This window comes from Siphateles boraxobius, unplaced genomic scaffold (assembly GCF_051911475.1).
Source record: "Siphateles boraxobius isolate OS27281-9 unplaced genomic scaffold, OSU_SipBor_1 275, whole genome shotgun sequence".
NCBI classification, from domain to species: Eukaryota; Metazoa; Chordata; class Actinopteri; order Cypriniformes; family Leuciscidae; genus Siphateles; species Siphateles boraxobius.
The window spans coordinates 45,261-69,642 of record NW_027508893.1 but is presented as its reverse complement, the minus strand read 5'-3'; the positions used below and the strand labels follow the sequence as shown (position 1 = coordinate 69,642).

The 24,382-nt window shown below is 47.2% G+C and overlaps 5 non-coding genes and 3 pseudogenes across 5 annotated transcripts; all 8 read left to right on the top strand.

The window, feature by feature from the left end:
- Positions 1 to 1,272: 1,272 nt before the first annotated feature.
- On the top strand, positions 1,273 to 1,448 carry LOC143753261 (U2 spliceosomal RNA; annotated as a pseudogene).
- Positions 1,449 to 1,882: 434 nt separating this feature from the next.
- On the top strand, positions 1,883 to 2,046 carry LOC143753254 (U1 spliceosomal RNA). The gene has a single exon (XR_013207674.1). It is a non-coding gene; the product is annotated as a U1 spliceosomal RNA (small nuclear RNA).
- Positions 2,047 to 3,151: 1,105 nt separating this feature from the next.
- LOC143753250 (U2 spliceosomal RNA) lies at positions 3,152 to 3,342 on the top strand. The gene has a single exon (XR_013207672.1). It is a non-coding gene; the product is annotated as a U2 spliceosomal RNA (small nuclear RNA).
- Positions 3,343 to 3,776: 434 nt separating this feature from the next.
- Positions 3,777 to 3,940, top strand: LOC143753173 (U1 spliceosomal RNA). The gene has a single exon (XR_013207594.1). It is a non-coding gene; the product is annotated as a U1 spliceosomal RNA (small nuclear RNA).
- An 11,703-nt stretch (positions 3,941 to 15,643) lies between these two features.
- On the top strand, positions 15,644 to 15,817 carry LOC143753252 (U2 spliceosomal RNA; annotated as a pseudogene).
- Positions 15,818 to 16,251: 434 nt separating this feature from the next.
- LOC143753243 (U1 spliceosomal RNA) lies at positions 16,252 to 16,415 on the top strand. Its single transcript, XR_013207664.1, has one exon. It is a non-coding gene; the product is annotated as a U1 spliceosomal RNA (small nuclear RNA).
- A 6,599-nt stretch (positions 16,416 to 23,014) lies between these two features.
- Positions 23,015 to 23,190, top strand: LOC143753260 (U2 spliceosomal RNA; annotated as a pseudogene).
- Positions 23,191 to 23,624: 434 nt separating this feature from the next.
- Positions 23,625 to 23,788, top strand: LOC143753232 (U1 spliceosomal RNA). Its single transcript, XR_013207650.1, has one exon. It is a non-coding gene; the product is annotated as a U1 spliceosomal RNA (small nuclear RNA).
- The last annotated feature ends 594 nt before the right edge of the window (positions 23,789 to 24,382 follow it).

Sequence of the window (24,382 nt, the reverse complement as noted above, 5' to 3'; positions counted from 1 at the left end):
GGCCTCCCAGACCCCCACCTGTTTTTAGGCAGCCGCTTTGCCGCCCTCCATATCCAGTATGCACTGACCCCATCCAGAGAACACAAGACAGCAGCCATGACCCGATTCTGGATGGGGTCATACCTAAGAAGTTTGAAAATTTTACCCATTGATCTTAAAAGTCCAGTGTCTTTTAATTTGTCAAAAGAGCATAGTTTTATTAAGAAATTTTTAAAGAAATATCTTTTAGAAACAAATGATGCCACTGTTTTAACTAATCACAAGTCTCTCGTCTCTCTTGTGCAGGATCGAGAATCGGTGAGTCCAGTTCCAGGCCTCACACTAGGTGAGGCCAAAGACGTTTGGAGGAACGCAGCCCACCCAGCTCTCCAGAACAGGCTTAAGGACCTGTCGTGGATGGTGGCTCATGAGATCCTCCCGGTCAGGGCGGTCATGCACTCCAGAGGCATGGCCAAAAACTCCACCTGCCCACGGTCCGGATGTGGTTCCCCGGAGACCGTTCAACATCTGCTCTGGGAGTGCGGCGCTGCGCGGGACCTGTGGGCCAAGACAGGCCCCCTGTTTTTCCCGTGCCTGCCAGCGGGTGGGGCCCAGGTGGACTATAAGCTCGCCATCCTGGGGGTGGGTCAGGGCTTGAAGGAGTTGACACCACCAACGTTTGCCTCGCTCTGGCTCACCCTCAACCACATCAAGGATGCCATCTGGGTCACCAGAAACCTGCTGGTGGGGAAACGCGTGACGGTCCCCCTCCACGCGTGCGAGCAGAGGATAACATCAACGCTGCAGGGTGGGCCGCACGTCGTTATTCGGATGGGGGGGCCGAGGTCACACGGAGAAGGTCCCGGCCGCCACCGTACCTGGCCGCCCGTAGATGCACCCTCACCACTCTGGCTACGGGAACAGCGGGCCAGCGGGCCGGAGGAGAGGGGATCTCCGCTGGGCACAGGAAGCGAGGAGTCTGGGGCCTGTTCTGGAGACCTGGAGTGAATGGACATTCTTGATAGGGACTCACCCTCGATCCTGTACAAGAGATGTTTTATTTGGCATATTTTATTGTTTTATTGTTTTATATTTGCATTCCTATTTTATTTTAATCCATTTTACCTTTACTTTAAAACAACACACAACATACATGGACTTTTACACAACACATCAACATAACTGATTTTTAACTGTAACTTATGTCCTTTTTGTTGTTTTAAGATATGTGCAAAAATGTGATTTTATAAGGAAAAAATGGATATTGAAAGAATGGAATGAAACAATGTGACAATAAACTTTTTTCGAAAGAAAAATCTGTTCTTATCAGTTTAATATCTGATACGTGCCCTACCCGGGCACCATATATTAAATTGATTTTTGGAACTGGGAGATGGAAGAGGGGCTTGCTCCGTCCACTCCACGCATCGACCCGGTATTGCAGTACTTCTGGGAACGGTGCACCCCCAAAAACTGTGTTCAATGAAAGAGATGTTTTAGTCTTGTGTGGCAGCAGGTGTTAATGGAAGTAACGTATATTGCTGTGTATGGGTGCTTTAAAGGTGTTGTAGGTGATCATATGCTATACAGGTAATGGTGGTGTGAGAGGGAAAAAAAAACAACAACTCTGTTCTTATCTCGTTTAACATCTGATTCGTCCACTATCCGGTGACCGCGTATGAAATTGATTTTTGGCTCATGGATCCGGAGCATGAAAACAACATCATCCACAACAACAACAGCAAAAGAGCCCGACTCTGCAGGTTTTTGATGTCTCTCTCTTATCTCTTGGAGTTTTTACGAATGAGCTGATGAGTTGAATCAGGTGTGTGTTTGATTGTCCGACCGTTGGTGAGGATTGCGGAGAGGGACACGGTGCCTCTGACGGGAGGCCTGGGAATTCATACTTACCTGGCAGGGGAGACACCATGATCAGGAAGGTGGTTCACCCAGGGCGAGGCTCGGCCATTGCACTCCGGTTGTGCTGACCCCTGCGAATTCCCCAAATGTGGGAATCTCGACTGCATAATTTATGGTAGTGGGGGACTGCGTTCGCGCTCTCCCCTGGACACACTGGTTAAAAGAGCAGATTGTTCGAGTTCCTCTTCTTCTGGTAGTTAACGACCTAGGAAGTCCAGGGAATTGAACTGCAGTGGTTGATCGAGAGATGTAAAACTCTCAACCTAGGACCAGTCTGCAAAAGTAGGGCTGTTTTTTAGTTTTTTTTCCATCATTCTTCAAATAATCTCCATTATTCAACCAGCGCTTTTATTGGCAGCAGTGGTCCTAGAAGCAAAGTTGTTCCGAATGAGGAGTTCTATCATGTGTGAAAAATCACCTGACATACAGTCGCCTATGGCCGTATTCATGTTGTTGTTTTTACTGTTTACAGCGCCACCAAGTGGCCAGTCGCCACATCCCTTTTCACCTGAGCACAGGCTGAGCCCGTGCACAGGTGTACCGACTTGGGTGTAATTGTCTCATTCCGTTGGAGAGTTATGGCCATTTAAGTAAAGCTCGCCTCGCCCACTCCCAACGTTTTGGCGTCCCGTCGCCAACGTGAATCGAAATTCCGACTTTTTTCCCCATCGCTGTCGGCAATCAGACTCCAGGGAATCTTTCTGCACCGGTTTGGGTCAGATCGGGCGAAAGACCTAGGACTAGTGTGCAAAAGTAGCTTTTTCACAAAATCCCAAATACCCGAAAATCTCCCCAGCGCAACCATCGAATCCGAGGCCTGCGTCTTGTTCGGCCCGAGCCAAGGATTCCGGTGATGTAAGACACTTGGGTCTGCGACGGACGGTTCAGGAGTTACGAGGCATTTCGTACTTCTGATCGCTGCAGCGCCACCTTGGGGCCGATTGGGCCGAGCCTTGGTGATGTTGTAGACCGGGCGGGTACTACCATCCCTCAAGAGTTTCAAGTCTCTACGACGTACGCTTTGGTCTGCCCGCTCACTTTTAGGGCAGAATGTTTGTTGGTCCAAAATCCCAGGTTGCACTCCAAAGTGTCGTGTTGTGCGCTCTGCTGTGATCCATTTTCGGTGTCAACAGTCAAGCTGAGCTTGTATTGCTGTGAGCTGAGCTTGTTTGCTGGCGACCTTTAGACCCTCTCGCCACGGCCCAGGTGGGCGTGGCCTTTGACGGCTCCCCCGCCTCTGCGTCATTGTGTCATCGCTTCTCGGCCTTTTGGCTAAGATAAAGTGTAGTATCTGTTCTTATCTGTTTAATATCTGATACGTGCCCTACCCGGGCACCATATATTAAATTGATTTTTGGAACTGGGAGATGGAAGAGGGGCTTGCTCCGTCCACTCCACGCATCGACCCGGTATTGCAGTACTTCTGGGAACGGTGCACCCCCAAAAACTGTGTTCAATGAAAGAGATGTTTTAGTCTTGTGTGGCAGCAGGTGTTAATGGAAGTAACGTATATTGCTGTGTATGGGTGCTTTAAAGGTGTTGTAGGTGATCATATGCTATACAGGTAATGGTGGTGTGAGAGGGAAAAAAAAACAACAACTCTGTTCTTATCTCGTTTAACATCTGATTCGTCCACTATCCGGTGACCGCGTATGAAATTGATTTTTGGCTCATGGATCCGGAGCATGAAAACAACATCATCCACAACAACAACAGCAAAAGAGCCCGACTCTGCAGGTTTTTGATGTCTCTCTCTTATCTCTTGGAGTTTTTACGAATGAGCTGATGAGTTGAATCAGGTGTGTGTTTGATTGTCCGACCGTTGGTGAGGATTGCGGAGAGGGACACGGTGCCTCTGACGGGAGGCCTGGGAATTCATACTTACCTGGCAGGGGAGACACCATGATCAGGAAGGTGGTTCACCCAGGGCGAGGCTAGGCCATTGCACTCCGGTTGTGCTGAACCCTGCGAATTCCCCAAATGTGGGAATCTCGACTGCATAATTTATGGTAGTGGGGGACTGCGTTCGCGCTCTCCCCTGGACACACTGGTTAAAAGAGCAGATTGTTCGAGTTCCTCTTCTTCTGGTAGTTAACGACCTAGGAAGTCCAGGGAATTGAACTGCAGTGGTTGATCGAGAGATGTAAAACTCTCAACCTAGGACCAGTCTGCAAAAGTAGGGCTGTTTTTTAGTTTTTTTTTCATCATTCTTCAAATAATCTCCATTATTCAACCAGCGCTTTTATTGGCAGCAGTGGTCCTAGAAGCAAAGTTGTTCCGAATGAGGAGTTCTATCATGTGGTATGAATACCTTGTGCATGTGTGAAAAATCACCTGACATACAGTCGCCTATGGCCGTATTCATGTTGTTGTTTTTACTGTTTACAGCGCCACCAAGTGGCCAGTCGCCACATCCCTTTTCACCTGAGCACAGGCTGAGCCCGTGCACAGGTGTACCGACTTGGGTGTAATTGTCTCATTCCGTTGGAGAGTTATGGCCATTTAAGTAAAGCCCGCCTCGCCCACTCCCAACGTTTTGGCGTCCCGTCGCCAACGTGAATCGAAATTCCGACTTTTTTCCCCATCGCTGTCGGCAATCAGACTCCAGGGAATCTTTCTGCACCGGTTTGGGTCAGATCGGGCGAAAGACCTAGGACTAGTGTGCAAAAGTAGCTTTTTCACAAAATCCCAAATACCCGAAAATCTCGCCAGCGCAACCATCGAATCCGAGGCCTGCGTCTTGTTCGGCCCGAGCCAAGGATTCCGGTGATGTAAGACACTTGGGTCTGCGACGGACGGTTCAGGAGTTACGAGGCATTTCGTACTTCTGATCGCTGCAGCGCCACCTTGGGGCCGATTGGGCCGAGCCTTGGTGATGTTGTAGACCGGGCGGGTACTACCATCCCTCAAGAGTTTCAAGTCTCTTCGACGTACGCTTTGGTCTGCCCGCTCACTTTTAGGGCAGAATGTTTGTTGGTCCAAAATCCCAGGTTGCACTCCAAAGTGTCGTGTTGTGCGCTCTGCTGTGATCCATTTTCGGTGTCAACAGTCAAGCTGAGCTTGTATTGCTGTGAGCTGAGCTTGTTTGCTGGCGACCTTTAGACCCTCTCGCCACGGCCCAGGTGGGCGTGGCCTTTGACGGCTCCCCCGCCTCTGCGTCATTGTGTCATCGCTTCTCGGCCTTTTGGCTAAGATCAAGTGTACGCCAAATGGATGCACCGAGAGAGGAGATGCAGATGCCGACCATGATGGTGCGGTTGAGAAACACGGTCAGGATACAAGTGAAGGCGGATACGGATATGGAAGTAAAGAGAAGATTTGGACGGGACTTCGTGGTAACCGAGCTCTTGAGGGAAGTTTTTGGAATTTCAGCCTCACTAGTCTTTTGCCTGCAAGACTTTTCTTCTTCTTCTGGGTTTATGGACTTGACCTTTTTCCAGTTAAGGGATTGTGTTGTTTTTTTTGAAGCTTGGGAAAAGAAGAAAGACCATCAGTGTTTGAAAGGCCTGCAAATAATTCCAGCCTTTGCTCAGGACTTTTTACCTTTGACAATCCACGTTTACAACCCTTTTGTGGAGGACAGTGATGTGCTATCTTTTCTGGCTAGATATTGTGAGACAGTCAAAGGAGGTGAGCGTTTGAAAGACCGCTTTGGAATCTGGACTGGCAAGCGGAGGTATCTGGTGAAACTGCGAGTAGACCCAGCAGCACAGGGAGGCATTGTGCACCCTCCAGGATCCTTTTTCATCGGGTCAAATAGAGGCTTTCTGCACTACCCAGGGCAGCCACTGTATTGCAGAAGGTGTGGCGCTCAAGGCCATGTGAAGGCGGACTGTGTAGGCCAACGGTGTCGCTTTTGTGAATCGTCTGAGCACGTGGCCTCAAACTGCCCAGAGCCTAAAAGATGCAGCTTGTGTGGGGAGAAAGATCATTTGTTCCGGATGTGTCCCAGCAGGCAGAAATCTTACGCCAGCCTGTTCAAAGAAGGGCACGATTTGCAGGAAGATTTTGCTGGCTTACTGGAGAGTGTGCAGGCGGTGATGAGCAGTCAAGAGGCTGGTCCCTCGTGTTTGAACGCCAAACCGGCGTCGAAGGAGCAGGCTGGAGAAACAAGGAATGCAGAGGGGCCGGGAAAGAGCGGGAAGGTGGAGGTGGAACAGCAGACGGCGTCATCGCAAGTGTGGTCTGAATTCGACGTGGCAGAGGTGCTGTGCGGAATCTATGAGACAGACCAGGGGGCAGTGGAGATGGCAAGTGGCGGAGAGAAACAGCTCCCTTCAGGTGATGGTGAGGGCCTACAGCAACAGGACACGCTGAAACTGGGTACGGGTCAAGGATTAAGACGTCGGAGGTCTTTGGAGGACAAGAGTGCAGAGGTCGAGCGAAAGTGCAGCAGGTTCCAGGCCCAAGAGCTGACAGCCGGAAGTGACTGGGGAGAGGATGGAGACGAGATGGACGTTGAGATGGGGCTTCCTGAGGGGGAGGGGACATGCGGGAATGAGGGGAGGGCGAGAGTTTTTGAAAAGGTGAAATCTATTTTGGGAAAGAATACAGGGGGGGATGAGGGGGAGAGGGTGGAAGGGGAAGGGGGGGATTGGATTGAGGTATCAGGGGGGAGAGGAAAGAAGCGTTTGGGGAAGATGGACAGTAGGTGAATTTTGGATGTGGGGAAAATAAGGGTTCCTGTTCTTTTCTTTGCTAAGAGTTTTTTTTTTTCTCTCCATATGGTTTGTTTAAGGAAGGCAACATTTAATGTAAGGGAGGGTGGGGGGACAGCTTTTAGGTGCAGTTTGAAAAGGTCAAAACTGTTTGTGGTTCTATGTATATTTTTTGGGGGGGTTTTGTGATATTTCTGTATGCCCAAGATGAGAGGTTTCAGGATAGCTACTCTCAATGTGAGAGGTCTGAAGATGGCAGAGCGAAGGAGAGCCTTTTTTGAGTCTTTAAAGACCTGTTGTTTTGATGTTTTGTTGTTACAAGAATGCCATCTAGAGGGCAGCAGAGACGAAGTTATTTTTTCAGAGGAATGGGAAAGGGGCCCATCAGTGTGGGGGGCGGGAAACGTTAAGGCTGATGGGGTGGGAATACTTTTCAATTCTGAAGAATTTTTAGTTGAAGGGAGTGCAATGGTTGTTCCGGGGAGGGTGTTATACATTGATGTAAGATGGAGAGGGGTGGGTGTTAGAATTATTAATGTTTATGCTCCCAGCAAAAGAGATGAGAGGTTGGGTTTCTTTAATTGTTTGAAAGTTTTATTTTTTACGCATAGGAAGGTTTTTCTTGGGGGGGACTTTAATGTGTCGCTGGATAGAGAACCTAGAGGGGAGTTAGCCAATTTAATTAGAAGTTTTTCGTTTCGTGATTCCTTCAAGGTGGTAGGGGGAGCATCAGAGGGATATACATGGAGAAACAGTAGAGGAGAAGCTTCCCGCCTGGATTATGTGTTTGTACCTGCGGGAATTGAAATGGGGAAGTTTTTTAGGTTACCGGTCTGGTTGTCGGACCATTGTATGGTAGGGGTGGAGGTGGAAGTGGGGGGGTGTGAGAGGGGAAGAGGGTCCTGGAGGCTGAATAGGTTTTTTTTGCAGGACGAGATTTTCTGCCAGGTGTTCAGACATCTTTATAGGGCGTGGCAGAATTTGAAGGGGTTGTATGTGTCGCGGGCCTTGTGGTGGGAGGGAGTTAAGGAGAGAATAGGAATTTTCTGTAGGTGGTGGGGGAGGGCTAAAGCAGTGAAAAGGAGAGAGGTAATTAATGGTTGGAATAGGGAAATGCAGTGTCTGTGGAATAATGGAGGGAGTGGGGTAGCAGGGGTAGGAGGCAGGTTCTACGAGTTACAGGGAAAGATAAAGGATTTCTATATGAAAGAGGCGGAAAAGTTTATGTTAGAGATGGGCAGGAGGAGAAGGGTTTTGGAGGAAGGGCCATCAAAATTTTTATTCGCTGCCATAAAGAAAAATCAACAGAAGAGAGGTATAGAGATTTTGAGGACAGAGAATGGGTATACAAAGTCGACGGATGAGATGTTGAGTGTGGTGGAGTATTTTTATAAGCAGCTTTTTAGTGTTAGAGGTTCTGTAGATTCTTTGGCAGAAGGGTTTTTAAAGTGCTTAAGGAAATCTTTAGAGAGTGAGGAAGCTGATGGTCTGGAAGGGGAAGTTTCTTGGCAAGAAGCAAGAGAGGCGATGGTAACTCTTAAGAAAGGGACGGCTCCAGGTTGTGATGGGTTGCCAATTGAGTTATATTGCTCTTTTTGGCAGCAAATTGGGAAGGACCTGGTGGAGGTGTATAATGAGAGCCTGTCGGCTGGAATGCTTCCCGAGTCAATGAGGACAGGGCATGTCTCCCTTCTGTATAAGAAGGGAGACAAGGAAGATTTGGCAAATTGGAGACCCATCACTTTGCTCAATATAGATTACAAGATCCTGGCAAAAGTGATAGCGGTGAGAATGAGGTCGGTGGTAGGGAGGGTAGTGCATCCGGACCAAACCTGCGGGGTGCCTGGGCGGACTAGTAGTTTGAATCTAACGCTGATAAGGGACGCTGTAGGGTGGGCTGAGCAGAGGAATCTTCCGCTAGCTATCTTAAGCCTCGATCAAGAAAAGGCTTTTGATAGAGTCGGGCTTTCTTTTTTGTTCAAAGTTTTGGAGAGGGTAGGATTTGGGGAAGGGATTAGAGCGTGGGTGCGTTTATTGTATGAGGGGGCGGAGAGTAAGGTGAGAGTGAATGGCTTTTTGACGAGGTCAGTAAAACAGTTGGGAGGGGTGAGACAAGGTTGTCCCTTGTCCCCCCTCTTATATATCCTGTTCATAGAGCCTTTGGCAGCCCGTTTAAGAACTTGGCAGAGGTTCAGTGGCTTGCATATGCCAGGCGCGGGAGGTAGGTGCGCAAAAGTGTCCGTGTATGCAGATGACATGACACTGTTCTTGACGACTGAGAGGGATTTTGCGGAATCAACCCAGATCCTTAGGGACTTTGGGGAGGCTACGGGGGCAAAAGTGAACATGTCAAAGTCAGCAGTGATGTTTGTCGGGAAGTGGGCTGGGAAGGAAACCGTCACTGGGGGATATAGTTTATGTGAAAATGGCCTAAAAATATTGGGGGTACGGTTTTTCAGGCAGAATAGTGCCAAGGAGAACTGGAAGGTTTTGGTTGGGAAAATCCGCTCCAAAGTGGGGTTTTGGAGAACAAGAGAACTTTCTCTATCGGGGAGGGCATTGGTGATAAAAGCGGATTTGCTGCCTACAGTTAATTTTTTAGCTTATGTTTTCCCTATTCCTTATAATGAGGGCCGTGAGTTGGATAGTCTGGTGTTTTCTTTTTTGTGGAAGGGTGGGTGTGAGATGGTATCGAGGGCACAGGTGGGGCAAGATGTTAAGCAGGGCGGGAGAGGGGTACCGTTTTTTAGTTTGTGGGTTGCAGCTATTTTTGTTTCTTTTACGGCACGCCTGATTGTACAGGAGAGGGTTCACAAAGCTTATTATTTTGCAAGGTTCTGGGCAGCCTTCTTACTGAGATCAATAACTATGTGGGACAAGTTGGTTCCATGGTCGATGGATAGGACGGCGGAATACCAATGGCTGGCTAATTTTCTGCACAAACATTCTTGGGGTTTGGAACAGGGAATAGTTTTGAACCATAAAGAATTGTATAGAGGCTTAAGGGAAAGGGAGAGGGGGGAAGAGGGATTAGAAAGACTTCTGCCGGTCAAGGTGAATTGGAAGATGATACAGCCGTCATATATAGATGGGGCGGGCAGGGACCTTCATTGGATGGGGGCCCTGGGGCGCTTGCCTGTAAGAGAAAGGCTGTACCGTCATGGGCAAGGAAGGTCACCTTTATGCCCAAATGAGTGTGGGAAGGAAGAGACAATTGAACATGTCTTTTGGTCATGTCCAATTGCGTCAGCCTTTTGGAAAGAGGTGAATCAATGGTGGGTGGGATGGAGGGGCCCTATATTGACCAGAAACCTGGTAATTTATGGGGAAGGTTTGGAGAGGCAGAGGGCGGATGTGAGGAAAGGAGTATGGATAATTGTAACCGAAGGGAAGAGATTTGTGTGGAATCATAGGACCTCAATGTTGAGGGTCAAAAAACCAAGGATGGATTCAAAGTTAATTGTATGTTGTGTATTAGCAAGAGTACTAAAATATGTAGACGAAGGAAAAATTAAAAAAGAAATAGAAAGATACCTGAGTAGGAGAGGGAGATAGGATTTAAAAATTGGTTCTATGTGTAAAATGATGGTACATTGAAAAAGTGTGTTGTAAAATCATGTAATATATGTATGTAAATGATGGATTAAAAAAAAAAAAAAAAAAAAAATCTGTTCTTATCAGAACATCTTTTTATCTTTTTTTTTTTTTTTTTTTTTTTTTTTTATCCGGACGACTTGGTTTTCCAAGGAATCTTTTGTTCTTAAGGTAAGTTATTTATTTATTTATTTATTTATTACGGTTTTAAGGTTGTGTTTTAAATAGCTGTTGGTGTCTCCACCATGTCGGCTGCTCGTGCCGGCATGCGGAGGCACCACAGCGTGCGTTTTTTATTTAAAGAGGTGGATGGTAAGCTCCTGGGGTTGTCACGTCTTGACTTCTCCAGGAAGCTGATCCAGAAAGCCCTAAATTTTAGACCCGAGGACTTGAACTGCCTAGTAACTCTCCCCCTGAACAAAGGTTTTGATTTAAGTTTCAAAAGTGCTTCCCTGTTAATTGAATTCTGGCAAAGGTTTGATGCATGCAAAGCCCAATTCGCTATGTTTACTGTGGAGAAACTTTCTGACAATTCATTAAAAACTGTGATTGTTAGGATGTTTAATGAAACAGTGAATGGGGAGGACATTTGTGTCTGGCTGGGCAGATTTTGCACTGTTCGGGGTCAACCAATCAAAGTGTTAGATGAAGATGGTATCTGGAATTGTTCCTGGCGAATTCCCATTAAACAATGGGAGGACGCCGGGGGCTACCAGGGCCTGAAGCATCTGCCTTCAATGATTGTGTTGGGAGAGAACAGGGGCTACATTCACTACCAAGGAATGCCCAAACTGTGCAGGAAGTGTGGGAGGATGGGGCATTTAGCTGATGCATGCAAGGAATTAACATGTGGGAAGTGTAGAGGAATTGGTCACATCTTTGAAGAATGTACCATTGGCAGAAGGTGTAATCTTTGTGGTGAAACTGACCATCTCTACAGAGATTGCCCTAAAAGTTTTGCCAACAAATTGAAAGGGAACAAAATGGCCGCCCCACATGTGGAACAAACAAAAGAACAAAGAGAGAAGGAGGTGGTCCCTGAGATTTTGGCGGGAATTTCAAATTCCCAGCCAGCCTCAGGGATTTGTCAGGAAAAAGGAAGTGGGGCGGCCACAGGGGCGGAGTCACAGCTTGAAACCGAACAGGGGGAGGAAACCACTCCCGGACAAGATAAAGGAAAGGAAACAGAAGACGGAGAGGATGAAACGGTTTCCTCCCTCAACACCGTCTCGGAGGTGAGTATGCCCTCCAGTGGGAGTGAAACTGACCTTTCACTCCCAAATGCTCAAGTGCAGAAGAGAACTGCGGGATCTCCGTTGTGTGTAGTAGTGGAGAAAAGAATGAGGGCTACACAAGGGCTGGATAGTTTCTCCCCGGAGGATCCAGACCGCATGTGGCCCTCAGAATCCCCTAATGAAGTTTCCTTTCTGCATTTTAAGCTAAGAACATCGACACCGAAAGAGTCGCAAGAGTTCAGCTCTGTGGCTTCGGAAGTGTCAACCTCTTGCCCTCCTGAACCCAGCCCCCATGGGAGAAGGGAGAGGCATGAGGAACAAGAAATAACATAATTTTAAAGATGCCTCTGTATGTCTTTTATTAGTCTTCTTTTAAAAGTTCATATCATTTTAACTATACTGCTCATGGCCCTCACAATCTCTACAATAAATGTGAGAAGTGTGAGAAGTGATATACGAGCACAGAGCGTTTTATCCTTTTTAAAATCCTGTAAGTCAGATGTGTTTTTATTGCAAGAATGTGCTTTGCCCTTTTTATCCAATTACAGAAAGTGGGAGGAGCTTTGGACCCCTGGACATTCTATCTGGAGTGGGTCCAATTTTAACAAAAATGACGGTGTTGCTATTTTAATCAACAATCCAAACATCTTGGTGAAGGGCAGCACGGTGGTAAGGGATGGGCGAGCAATTTTAGCAAACTTGACTTTTTTAGATAAGGATTTTAATGTTCTTAATGTGTATGGTTTTAATGATAAGAATGAAAGATATGAGCTTTTAGAAGACCTGCAGCCCCACATGTTAGGGAGGGCCCCTTTGGTGGTGGCAGGGGATTTTAACTGTGTCTTAACTCCGAAAGATAGGAAGAGGGTAGAAGGTTTTAAATTTGACAAAACATCGGTTTTATTGCAAAATTTAGTCAGAGATTTTAATTTAGTCGACTGCTTTAAAAAAATGCATCAGAGAGAGGAGGGCTTCACCTGGTTCAGTGGTGATGGCACCAGAGCCTCTCGCATTGACTACATTTTTACACGGGACTGCTTGCCAACCGATGCTACATTATCCCCCCTCTTTTTTTCTGATCACATGATGCTATCCTGCACCCTTTCACTGGCCTCTGGTGTGACAGTAGGAGGAGGGCTGTGGAAGTTGAACTGCTCCCTGTTGGAGGATGAGGAAGTATTTAGTGAGTACAGGGAGCAGTTCAGCCGATGGCAGACCCTCCAAGACTTTTATGATTCACGTGCACAGTGGTGGGAAATGGTAAAGGAACGGACGAGACAGTTTTTTAAGAAAATAGGAAAGGAGAAAAAGAAAAAAGAAAAGAGACGCATGATGGGGTTGCAAAAACGACTACAGAGGTATTTTAATCTTTTAAAAATTGGGTTTGATTTTAGTGAAGAAATAAAAGAAGTAAAACAAGAAATGTCAGTTTTAGCCCAAATTCAAAGTAAAGGTGTCATTTTAAGGAGTAGAGAACAAGATATTGAAGAAGGGGAAAAGTGTACAAGATATTTTTTTTAAAAAATTATAACACGGGGAGGGGCTTTGACAACTTTGAAATCGGATGGGAGGGTGGTAAATGAAACAGAAGAGATTTTAAGAGGGGTGGAAAACTTTTATAGTGATTTATATGGCCTAAAACAAGTACACGACGATACCTTAATGGAAGTTTTAAATTTTTTAGACAAAAAGCTCCAGAGTCAATGTGCACTTTTAAGACAGGATTTTACGATTTTAGAAATACAAAAAGCTCTGAAAGGTTTTAAGCGTGGGAAGTCCCCAGGACTAGACGGACTACCACTTGAATTTTACTTGACCTTTGGGGACATTTTAGCACATGACTTACTGACTGTTTTTAAAGAATTTGACAATGTGAACAGACTTCCAGACAGCTTCAGAATAGGGATAGTGACGCTATTACATAAGAAAGGCGACAAGACTGACTTAAAGAATTGGCGACCCATCACTCTTTTAAACGTTGACTGCAAACTTTTTAGCAAAATTTTAGCCACGCGTATGTCGACAGTTTTAGCAGACGTAATCCACTTGGATCAAGCATGCGCCGTGCCCGGAAGGAAGATCACGGACAGCCTGGTACTGATCAGAGACGCCATCTGTTTTGCGAGAGACAGAAACATTCAGCTAGTAGTCCTAAATTTAGACTTTGAAAAGGCATTCGACCGTATCTCGCACCAGTTCCTGTTTAAGGTACTGGAAAAAATGGGTTTTCCTGGGAGGTTTATAGCCTGGGTGGGACTGCTGTACAACGATCTGTCTAGCAGAATTTTGGTTAACGGGCATTTATCCAAAGCTGTAAAACTCTACAGCGGCGTCCGTCAGGGGTGTCCTTTATCTCCCCTTCTGTATGTGGCTTGTATTGAGCCACTGGCACAAATCTTGAGAAGGGATAAATGGATTAAAGGACTAGACATCCCAGGGACTGGTGGACTGACGGCGACCTGTGTTTTATATATGGATGACGTGACCCTTTTAGCGACTGACCTTTTATCAGTACGAAGAGCAATGGACTTGACTGACTGGTACGGTCGGGCCTCGGGCGCCAAGCTCAATAGGAGTAAGTCCGAGGCCCAGCTCTTCGGGCCGTGGGGGAACGTGGACACAGTTGGACTAGATTTGGATTTTAAAGACAATGATTTGAAAATTTTAGGTGTAAAATTTGACAGAGAGGGTGGAGGACAAGGAAACTGGACTGACATGTTAGGGAAAGTCAGGCAAAGACTGGGCTTTTGGGGACTGAGACAATTGACGTTTGAAGGCAAGATTTTAATTTTTAAAGCTGTGATTTTACCACTGATTTTACTTGTCTGTTCTGTTTTTAGTCCCCCAAGACGATTCCTGGCCAACCTGGAGAGGGCGGTATTTTATTTCCTGTGGGGGTCCAAGTGGGAACGACTAAAGAGGGAGGTCGTCAAAAAGAAAAAAGAGAATGGCGGGAAAGGCCTCCCAGACCCCCACCTGTTTTTAGGCAGCCGCTTTGCCGCCCTCCACATCCAGTACGCACTGACCCCATCCAGAGAACACAAGACAGCAGCCATGACCCGATTCTGGATGGGGTCATACCTAAGAACTTTGAAAATTTTACCCATTGATCTTAAAAGTCCTGTGTCTTTTAATTTGTCAAAAGAGCATAGTTTTATTAAGAAATTTTTAAAGAAATATCTTTTAGAGACAAATGATGCCACCATTTTAACTAACCATAAGTCTCTTATCTCTCTTGTGCAGGATCGAGAATCGGTGAGCCCGGTTCCAGGCCTCACACTAGGTGAGGCCAAAGATGTTTGGAGGAACGCAGCCCACCCAGCTCTCCAGAACAGGCTTAAAGACTTGTCGTGGATGGTGGCTCATGAGATCCTCCCGGTCAGGGCGGTTATGCACTCCAGAGGCATGGCCAAAAACTCCACCTGCCCACGGTCCGGATGTGGTTCCCCGGAGACCGTTCGACATCTGCTCTGGGAGTGCGGCGCTGCGCGGGACCTGTGGGCCAAGACCGGGCCCCTGTTTTTCCCGTGCCTGCCAGCGGGTGGGGCCCAGGTGGACTACAAGCTCGCCATCCTGGGGGTGGGTCAGGGCTTGAAGGAGCTGACACAACCAACATTTTCCTCGCTCTGGCTCACCCTAAACGTGATAAAGGATGCCATCTGGGTCACCAGAAATCTGCTGGTGGGGAAACGCGTGACGGTCCCCCTCCACGCGTGCGAGCAGAAAATAAGATCAACGCTGCAGGGTGGGCCGCACGTCGTTATTCGGATGGGGGGGCCGGGGTCACACGTAGAAGGTCCCGGCCGCCACCGACCCTGGCCGCCCGTAGATGCACCCTCACCACACCGGCTACGGGAACAGCGGGCCAGCGGGCCGGAGGAGAGGGGATCTCCGCTGGGCACCAGAAGCGGGGAGTCTGGGGCCTGTTCTGGAGACCTGGAGTGAATGGACAATCTTGATAGGGACTCACCCTCGATCCTGTACAAGAGATGTTTTATTTGGCATGTTTTATTGTTCTATTGTTTTTATGTTTTATTCCTATTTATTTTAATCCATTTACGTTTCCTTTAAAACAACACAAATATTAACATACATGGACTTTTACACAACACACAATCAATAATTGATTTTTAACTATAAAGTGTGTCCTTTTATTTGTTTGTTTTGTTGTTTTAAGATGTGTAAATAAATACTTGATATAAAAAAAAAAAAAAAAAAAATGTAAATGGAAAACATGGAATGAAAACTTGTGACAATAAAACTTTTTCGAAAGAAAAATCTGTTCTTATCAGTTTAATATCTGATACGTGCCCTACCCGGGCACCATATATTAAATTGATTTTTGGAACTGGGAGATGGAAGAGGGGCTTGCTCCGTCCACTCCACGCATCGACCCGGTATTGCAGTACTTCTGGGAACGGTGCACCCCCAAAAACTGTGTTCAATGAAAGAGATGTTTTAGTCTTGTGTGGCAGCAGGTGTTAATGGAAGTAACGTATATTGCTGTGTATGGGTGCTTTAAAGGTGTTGTAGGTGATCATATGCTATACAGGTAATGGTGGTGTGAGAGGGAAAAAAAAACAACAACTCTGTTCTTATCTCGTTTAACATCTGATTCGTCCACTATCCGGTGACCGCGTATGAAATTGATTTTTGGCTCATGGATCCGGAGCATGAAAACAACATCATCCACAACAACAACAGCAAAAGAGCCCGACTCTGCAGGTTTTTGATGTCTCTCTCTTATCTCTTGGAGTTTTTACGAATGAGCTGATGAGTTGAATCAGGTGTGTGTTTGATTGTCCGACCGTTGGTGAGGATTGCGGAGAGGGACACGGTGCCTCTGACGGGAGGCCTGGGAATTCATACTTACCTGGCAGGGGAGACACCATGATCAGGAAGGTGGTTCACCCAGGGCGAGGCTCGGCCATTGCACTCCGGTTGTGCTGACCCCTGCGAATTCCCCAAATGTGGGAATCTCGACTGCATAATTTATGGTAGTGGGGGACTGCGTTCGCGCTCTCCCCTGGACACACTGGTTAAAAGAGCAGATTGTTCGAGTTCCTCTTCTTCTGGTAGTTAACGACCTAGGAAGTCCAGGGAATTGAACTGCAGTGGTTGATCGAGAGATGTAAAACTCTCAACCTAGGACCAGTCTGCAAAAGTAGGGCTGTTTTTTAGTTTTTTTTTCATCATTCTTCAAATAATCTCCATTATTCAACCAGCGCTTTTATTGGCAGCAGTGGTCCTAGAAGCAAAGTTGTTCCGAATGAGGAGTTCTATCATGTGGTATGAATACCTTGTGCATGTGTGAAAAATCACCTGACATACAGTCGCCTATGGCCGTATTCATGTTGTTGTTTTTACTGTTTACAGCGCCACCAAGTGGCCAGTCGCCACATCCCTTTTCACCTGAGCACAGGCTGAGCCCATGCACAGGTGTACCGACTTGGGTGTAATTGTCTCATTCCGTTGGAGAGTTATGGCCATTTAAGTAAAGCCCGCCTCGCCCACTCCCAACGTTTTGGCGTCCCGTCGCCAACGTGTATCGAAATTCCGACTTTTTTCCCCATCGCTGTCGGCAATCAGACTCCAGGGAATCTTTCTGCACCGGTTTGGGTCAGATCGGGCGAAAGACCTAGGACTAGTGTGCAAAAGTAGCTTTTTCACAAAATCCCAAATACCCGAAAATCTCGCCAGCGCAACCATCAAATCCGAGGCCTGCGTCTTGTTCGGCCCGAGCCAAGGATTCCGGTGATGTAAGACACTTGGGTCTGCGACGGACGGTTCAGGAGTTACGAGGCATTTCGTACTTCTGATCGCTGCAGCGCCACCTTGGGGCCGATTGGGCCGAGCCTTGGTGATGTTGTAGACCGGGCGGGTACTACCATCCCTCAAGAGTTTCAAGTCTCTACGACGTACGCTTTGGTCTGCCCGCTCACTTTTAGGGCAGAATGTTTGTTGGTCCAAAATCCCAGGTTGCACTCCAAAGTGTCGTGTTGTGCGCTCTGCTGTGATCCATTTTCGGTGTCAACAGTCAAGCTGAGCTTGTATTGCTGTGAGCTGAGCTTGTTTGCTGGCGACCTTTAGACCCTCTCGCCACGGCCCAGGTGGGCGTGGCCTTTGACGGCTCCCCCGCCTCTGCGTCATTGTGTCATCGCTTCTCGGCCTTTTGGCTAAGATCAAGTGTCTGGTCCTAGGGTAGAGACAGCGATCGCCTCTTGGAGGTTTTTCCGGCTTGGGTCCTTCAGTGACTTGAGCCCCAAACTTTTGAGAGGTACATTGATCCAGCTGCTTTTATTCGGGTTCTGTTTTAAGGTAAGACCTTTTTATCTATTTATTTATTATTTATTTATTTATTGTTTTTTAAAGTTTTAGGCTGTTGGTGTCTCCACCATGTCGGCTGCCCGTGCCGGCATGAGGAGGCACCACAGCGTGCGTTTTTTATTCAAAGAAGTTGAGGGGAAGCTCCTGGGGATGTCACGTCTTGACTTCTCCAGGAAGCTGATCCAAAAAACTCTAAATTTTAAACCTGATGATCTGAATTGCATCGTGACTCTGCCCCTGAACAAAGGATTTGATGTTAGTTTTAGAGCGGTTTCCCACCTGAATGATTTCTGGCACAGATTTGAAGTAGCTAAATCCCAGCTGTCCATGTTTACTGTTGAAAAGCTCTCTGACAACACACTTAAAACTGTGATTGTTAGAATGTTTAATGAGACAGTGACTGGGGAGGACATTTGTGTCTGGCTGGGCAGATTTTGCACAGTTCGAAGCCAGCCAGTCAAGGTTTTAGATGAGGATGGTATTTGGACATGCTCCTGGCGAATTCCCATTAAACAATGGGAAGACGCTGGGGGCTACCAGGGCCTGAAGCATCTGCCTTCTATGATTGTGTTGGGCGAGAACAGAGGCTACATTCACTACCAGGGTATGCCCAAATTATGTAGAAAATGTGGAAAGTTTGGGCACTTAGCTGAAGCATGCCAGGAAATGATATGTGGGAAATGCAGAGAAATTGGTCATACTTTTGAAGAGTGTACCAATGGCAGGCGGTGCAACCTCTGTGGGGAGTCATCCCATCTCTACAGAGATTGCCCTAAAAGTTTTGCCAACAAACTGAAAGGCAACAAAATGGCCGCCCCACATGTGGAACAAACAAAAGAGCAAAGGAAGGAGGAGGCGGTCCCTGAGGTTTTGGCGGGAAATTCTAATTCCCAGCCAGCCTCAGGGAGTGGGCAGGAGGAAGGAAGTGGGGCGGCCACAGGGGCGGAGTCAAGTTTTAACAGCGAACAGAGTGAGGAAGCCGTTCCCCAACAAGAGAGAAGTGAAAACAAAATGGAGGAGGAGGAGGAGGATGCAACGGCTTCCTCACTCTACACCGTATCGGAGGTTAGTGTGGTGGATAGTGGGGATGAATCCGAGGGTTCACTCCCCAATGCTCAGGTGCAAAAAAGGTCTGCGAGATCTCCTCTGCTTCAAACAGAGGAGAAAAGGCTGCGGGCATCGCATCGGCTAGATAGTTCCTCTTCGTTAGATCTAGACCGTATGTGGCCCGCAGAATCTCCCAATGAAGTCTCCTTTTTGCACGTTAAGCTTAGAACATCGTCACCGAAGGAGCCACAAGAGGTTCTCTCTGTGGACTCTGAGGCGGCGAGCATTTGCCCTCCTGATCCCAGTTTTTCTGGGGAAAAGGAGAAGCAAGTGCTACATGACATAACATGATTTTAATGTAACTTTCTGCAGTCTTTTGGTTTTATCCTTCTATTAATGCTTGTATTTTTAACCATACTGCTCATGGCCCTCACTATCTCTACAATCAATGTGAGAAGTGTGAGGTCTACTTTGCGAGCACAGAGTGTGTTATCCTTTTTAAAAACTTTTAAGTCAGATGTGTTTTTATTGCAAGAATGTGGTTTGCCCTTTTTAACAAATTACAGGAAGTGGGAGGAGATTTGGACCCCAGGATTTTCCATTTGGAGTGGGTCCAATTTTAACAAAAATGACGGTGTTGCTATTTTAATAAAAAATCCCAACCTTTTGGTGAAGGGCAGCACTGTGGTGAGGGACGGGCGGGCAATTTTAGCAAATCTGACTTTTTTAGGTAAGGATCTTAACATTTTAAATATGTATGGTTTTACTGAAAAAAATAACAGGTATGAGCTTTTAGAAGACTTACAACCCCACATGCTAGGCAGGGCTCCCCTAGTGGTAGCAGGGGATTTTAATTGTGTATTATCAAAAAAGGACAGAAGGAGGGTAGGAGAGGATTTTAAGGTCGACAAGACATCGGTTTTATTACAAAATATAGTCAAAGATTTTAAATTAGTTGACTGTTTTAAAACAATGCATCAAAGAGAGGAAGGCTTCACCTGGTTCAGTGGTGACGGTACCAGAGCCTCTCGAATTGACTATATTTTTACCAGGGACCTCCCGCCGACCGATGCTACATTGACCCCCCTCTTTTTTTCCGACCATATGATGCTGTCTTGCACTCTTTCACTCCCCACAGGTGTGACTGCAGGGGGAGGGCTGTGGAAGCTGAACTGTTCCCTATTAGAGGACGAGGAAGTGGTTAGTGAGTATAGGGAGCAGTTCAGCCAATGGCAGACCCTCCAGGACTTTTACGACTCACGTGCACAGTGGTGGGAGATGGTGAAACAAAGGACAGGACGGTTTTTTAAACAAATTGGAAAAGAAAAAAAGAATAAAGAAAAAAGACGCATGATGGGGTTGCAAAAAAGACTGCAGAGATATTTTAACCTTTTAAACAATGGATTGGATTTTACAAATGAAATAAAAGAAGTAAAGAAAGAAATGTCAGATCTGTCTGAAACAAAGAGCAAAGGTGTCATTTTAAGATGTAGAGAAAGGGAGTTAGAGGAAGGAGAGAAGTGTACCAGGTATTTTTTTAAAAAGACAATAGCTCGGGGAGGGTCGATCAATATTTTAAAAACTTTTAGAGGGGGGGAAGTAAATACAACTGACCTGATTTTAGGGGAAATTGAAAGTTTTTACAGTAATTTATACGGCACTAAAGAGGTACACAATGGCATCTTAGAGGAAGTTTTAGGGTTTTTAGATAAAAAAGTTAAGAGTCCAGATGTGCTTTTATCCCAGGATTTTAATCTTTTAGAATTGGAAAAAGCTTTAAAGGGTTTTAAGAAGGGGAAGTCCCCGGGCATGGACGGACTCCCCTTTGAGTTTTATCTGACTTTCTGGGACATTTTAGCACATGACTTACTTACAGTTTTTAAAGAATTTGAGACTCTTGACAGACTTCCAGACAGCTTTAGAGTAGGGATAGTTACATTACTGTACAAAAAAGGAGACAAGACTGACTTGAGAAACTGGCGACCAATCACTCTTTTAAATTATGATTGTAAACTTTTTAGTAAGATTTTAGCTACACGCATGTCGACTGTTTTAGAGGACGTAATCCACCTGGATCAAGCTTGCGCTGTGCCCGGCAGGAAGATCACGGACAGCCTGGTACTGATCAGAGACGCCATCTGTTATGCGAGAGACAGAAACATTAGGCTTGTAGTCCTAAATTTAGACTTTGAAAAAGCTTTTGATCGGGTCTCGCACCAGTACCTCCTTCAGGTACTGCAAAAAATGGGCTTTCCAGAGAGGTTTATAGCTTGGGTGGGACTGCTGTATGAGGGCTTAAGCAGCAAATTTCTTGCAAATGGGCATCTTTCCAAAGCTGTAAATATCCACAGCGGTGTCCGTCAGGGGTGTCCTTTATCTCCCCTTCTGTATGTGGCTTGTATTGAGCCACTGGCACAGATCTTGAGAAGGGATAAATGGATTAAAGGACTAGATATCCCAGGAACTGGTGGACTGACGGCGACCTGCGTTTTATATATGGATGACGTGACCCTTTTAGCGACTGACTTTTTATCAGTACGAAGAGCAATGGACTTGACTGACTGGTACGGTCGGGCCTCGGGCGCCAAGCTTAACAGGAGTAAGTCCGAGGCCCTGCTCTTCGGGCCGTGGGGCGACGTGGACACAGGAGGACTAGATTTGGATTTTAAAGAAAAGGATTTGAAAATTTTAGGAGTAAAATTTGACAGGGAGGGTGGAGGACCAGGAAACTGGACTGACATGTTAGGGAAAGTCAGACAAAGACTGGGCTTTTGGGGACTAAGACAACTGACGTTAGAAGGCAAGATTTTAATTTTTAAAGCAGTGATTTTACCACTAATTTTACTTGTCTGTTCTGTTTTTAGTCCCCCAAGACGATTTCTGGCCAAGTTGGAGAGGGCGGTATTTTATTTCCTGTGGGGGTCCAAGTGGGAACGAATCAAGAGGGAGGTCGTTAAAAAGAAAAAAGAGAATGGCGGGAAAGGCCTCCCAGACCCCCACCTGTTTTTAGGCAGCCGCTTTGCCGCCCTCCATATCCAGTATGCACTGACCCCATCCAGAGAACACAAGACAGCAGCCATGACCCGATTCTGGATGGGGTCATACCTAAGAAGTTTGAAAATTTTACCCATTGATCTTAAAAGTCCAGTGTCTTTTAATTTGTCAAAAGAGCATAGTTTTATTAAGAAATTTTTAAAGAAATATCTTTTAGAAACAAATGATGCCACTGTTTTAACTAATCACAAGTCTCTCGTCTCTCTTGTGCAGGATCGAGAATCGGTGAGTCCAGTTCCAGGCCTCACACTAGGTGAGGCCAAAGACGTTTGGAGGAACGCAGCCCACCCAGCTCTCCAGAACAGGCTTAAGGACCTGTCGTGGATGGTGGCTCATGAGATCCTCCCAGTCAGGGCGGTCATGCACTCCAGAGGCATGGCCAAAAACTCCACCTGCCCACGGTCCGGATGTGGTTCCCCGGAGACCGTTCAACATCTGCTCTGGGAGTGCGGCGCTGCGCGGGACCTGTGGGCCAAGACAGGCCCCCTGTTTTTCCCGTGCCTGCCAGCGGGTGGGGCCCAGGTGGACTATAAGCTCGCCATCCTGGGGGTGGGTCAGGGCTTGAAGGAGTTGACACCACCAACGTTTGCCTCGCTCTGGCTCACCCTCAACCACATCAAGGATGCCATCTGGGTCACCAGAAACCTGCTGGTGGGGAAACGCGTGACGGTCCCCCTCCACGCGTGCGAGCAGAGGATAACATCAACGCTGCAGGGTGGGCCGCACGTCGTTATTCGGATGGGGGGGCCGAGGTCACACGGAGAAGGTCCCGGCCGCCACCGTACCTGGCCGCCCGTAGATGCACCCTCACCACTCTGGTTACGGGAACAGCGGGCCAGCGGGCCGGAGGAGAGGGGATCTCCGCTGGGCACTGGAAGCGAGGAGTCTGGGGCCTGTTCTGGAGACCTGGAGTGAATGGACATTCTTGATAGGGACTCACCCTCGATCCTGTACAAGAGATGTTTTATTTGGCATATTTTATTGTTTTAATGTTCTATATTTGCATTCCTATTTTATTTTAATCCATTTTACCTTTACTTTAAAACAACACACAACATACATGGACTTTTACACAACACATCAACATAACTGATTTTTAACTGTAACTTATGTCCTTTTTGTTGTTTTAAGATATGTGCAAAAATGTGATTTTATAAGGAAAAAATGGATATTGAAAGAATGGAATGAAACAATGTGACAATAAACTTTTTTCGAAAGAAAAATCTGTTCTTATCAGTTTAATATCTGATACGTGCCCTACCCGGGCACCATATATTAAATTGATTTTTGGAACTGGGAGATGGAAGAGGGGCTTGCTCCGTCCACTCCACGCATCGACCCGGTATTGCAGTACTTCTGGGAACGGTGCACCCCCAAAAACTGTGTTCAATGAAAGAGATGTTTTAGTCTTGTGTGGCAGCAGGTGTTAATGGAAGTAACGTATATTGCTGTGTATGGGTGCTTTAAAGGTGTTGTAGGTGATCATATGCTATACAGGTAATGGTGGTGTGAGAGGGAAAAAAAAACAACAACTCTGTTCTTATCTCGTTTAACATCTGATTCGTCCACTATCCGGTGGCCGCGTATGAAATTGATTTTTGGCTCATGGATCCGGAGCATGAAAACAACATCATCCACAACAACAACAGCAAAAGAGCCCGACTCTGCAGGTTTTTGATGTCTCTCTCTTATCTCTTGGAGTTTTTACGAATGAGCTGATGAGTTGAATCAGGTGTGTGTTTGATTGTCCGACCGTTGGTGAGGATTGCGGAGAGGGACACGGTGCCTCTGACGGGAGGCCTGGGAATTCATACTTACCTGGCAGGGGAGACACCATGATCAGGAAGGTGGTTCACCCAGGGCGAGGCTCGGCCATTGCACTCCGGTTGTGCTGACCCCTGCGAATTCCCCAAATGTGGGAATCTCGACTGCATAATTTATGGTAGTGGGGGACTGCGTTCGCGCTCTCCCCTGGACACACTGGTTACCACCTGCCCACGGTCCGGATGTGGTTCCCCGGAGACCGTTCGACATCTGCTCTGGGAGTGCGGCGCTGCGCGGGACCTGTGGGCCAAGACAGGCCCCCTGTTTTTCCCGTGCCTGCCAGCGGGTGGGGCCCAGGTGGACTATAAGCTCGCCATCCTGGGGGTGGGTCAGGGCTTGAAGGAGTTGACACCACCAACGTTTGCCTCGCTCTGGCTCACCCTCAACCACATCAAGGATGCCATCTGGGTCACCAGAAACCTGCTGGTGGGGAAACGCGTGACGGTCCCCCTCCACGCGTGCGAGCAGAGGATAACATCAACGCTGCAGGGTGGGCCGCACGTCGTTATTCGGATGGGGGGGCCGAGGTCACACGGAGAAGGTCCCGGCCGCCACCGTACCTGGCCGCCCGTAGATGCACCCTCACCACTCTGGTTACGGGAACAGCGGGCCAGCGGGCCGGAGGAGAGGGGATCTCCGCTGGGCACTGGAAGCGAGGAGTCTGGGGCCTGTTCTGGAGACCTGGAGTGAATGGACATTCTTGATAGGGACTCACCCTCGATCCTGTACAAGAGATGTTTTATT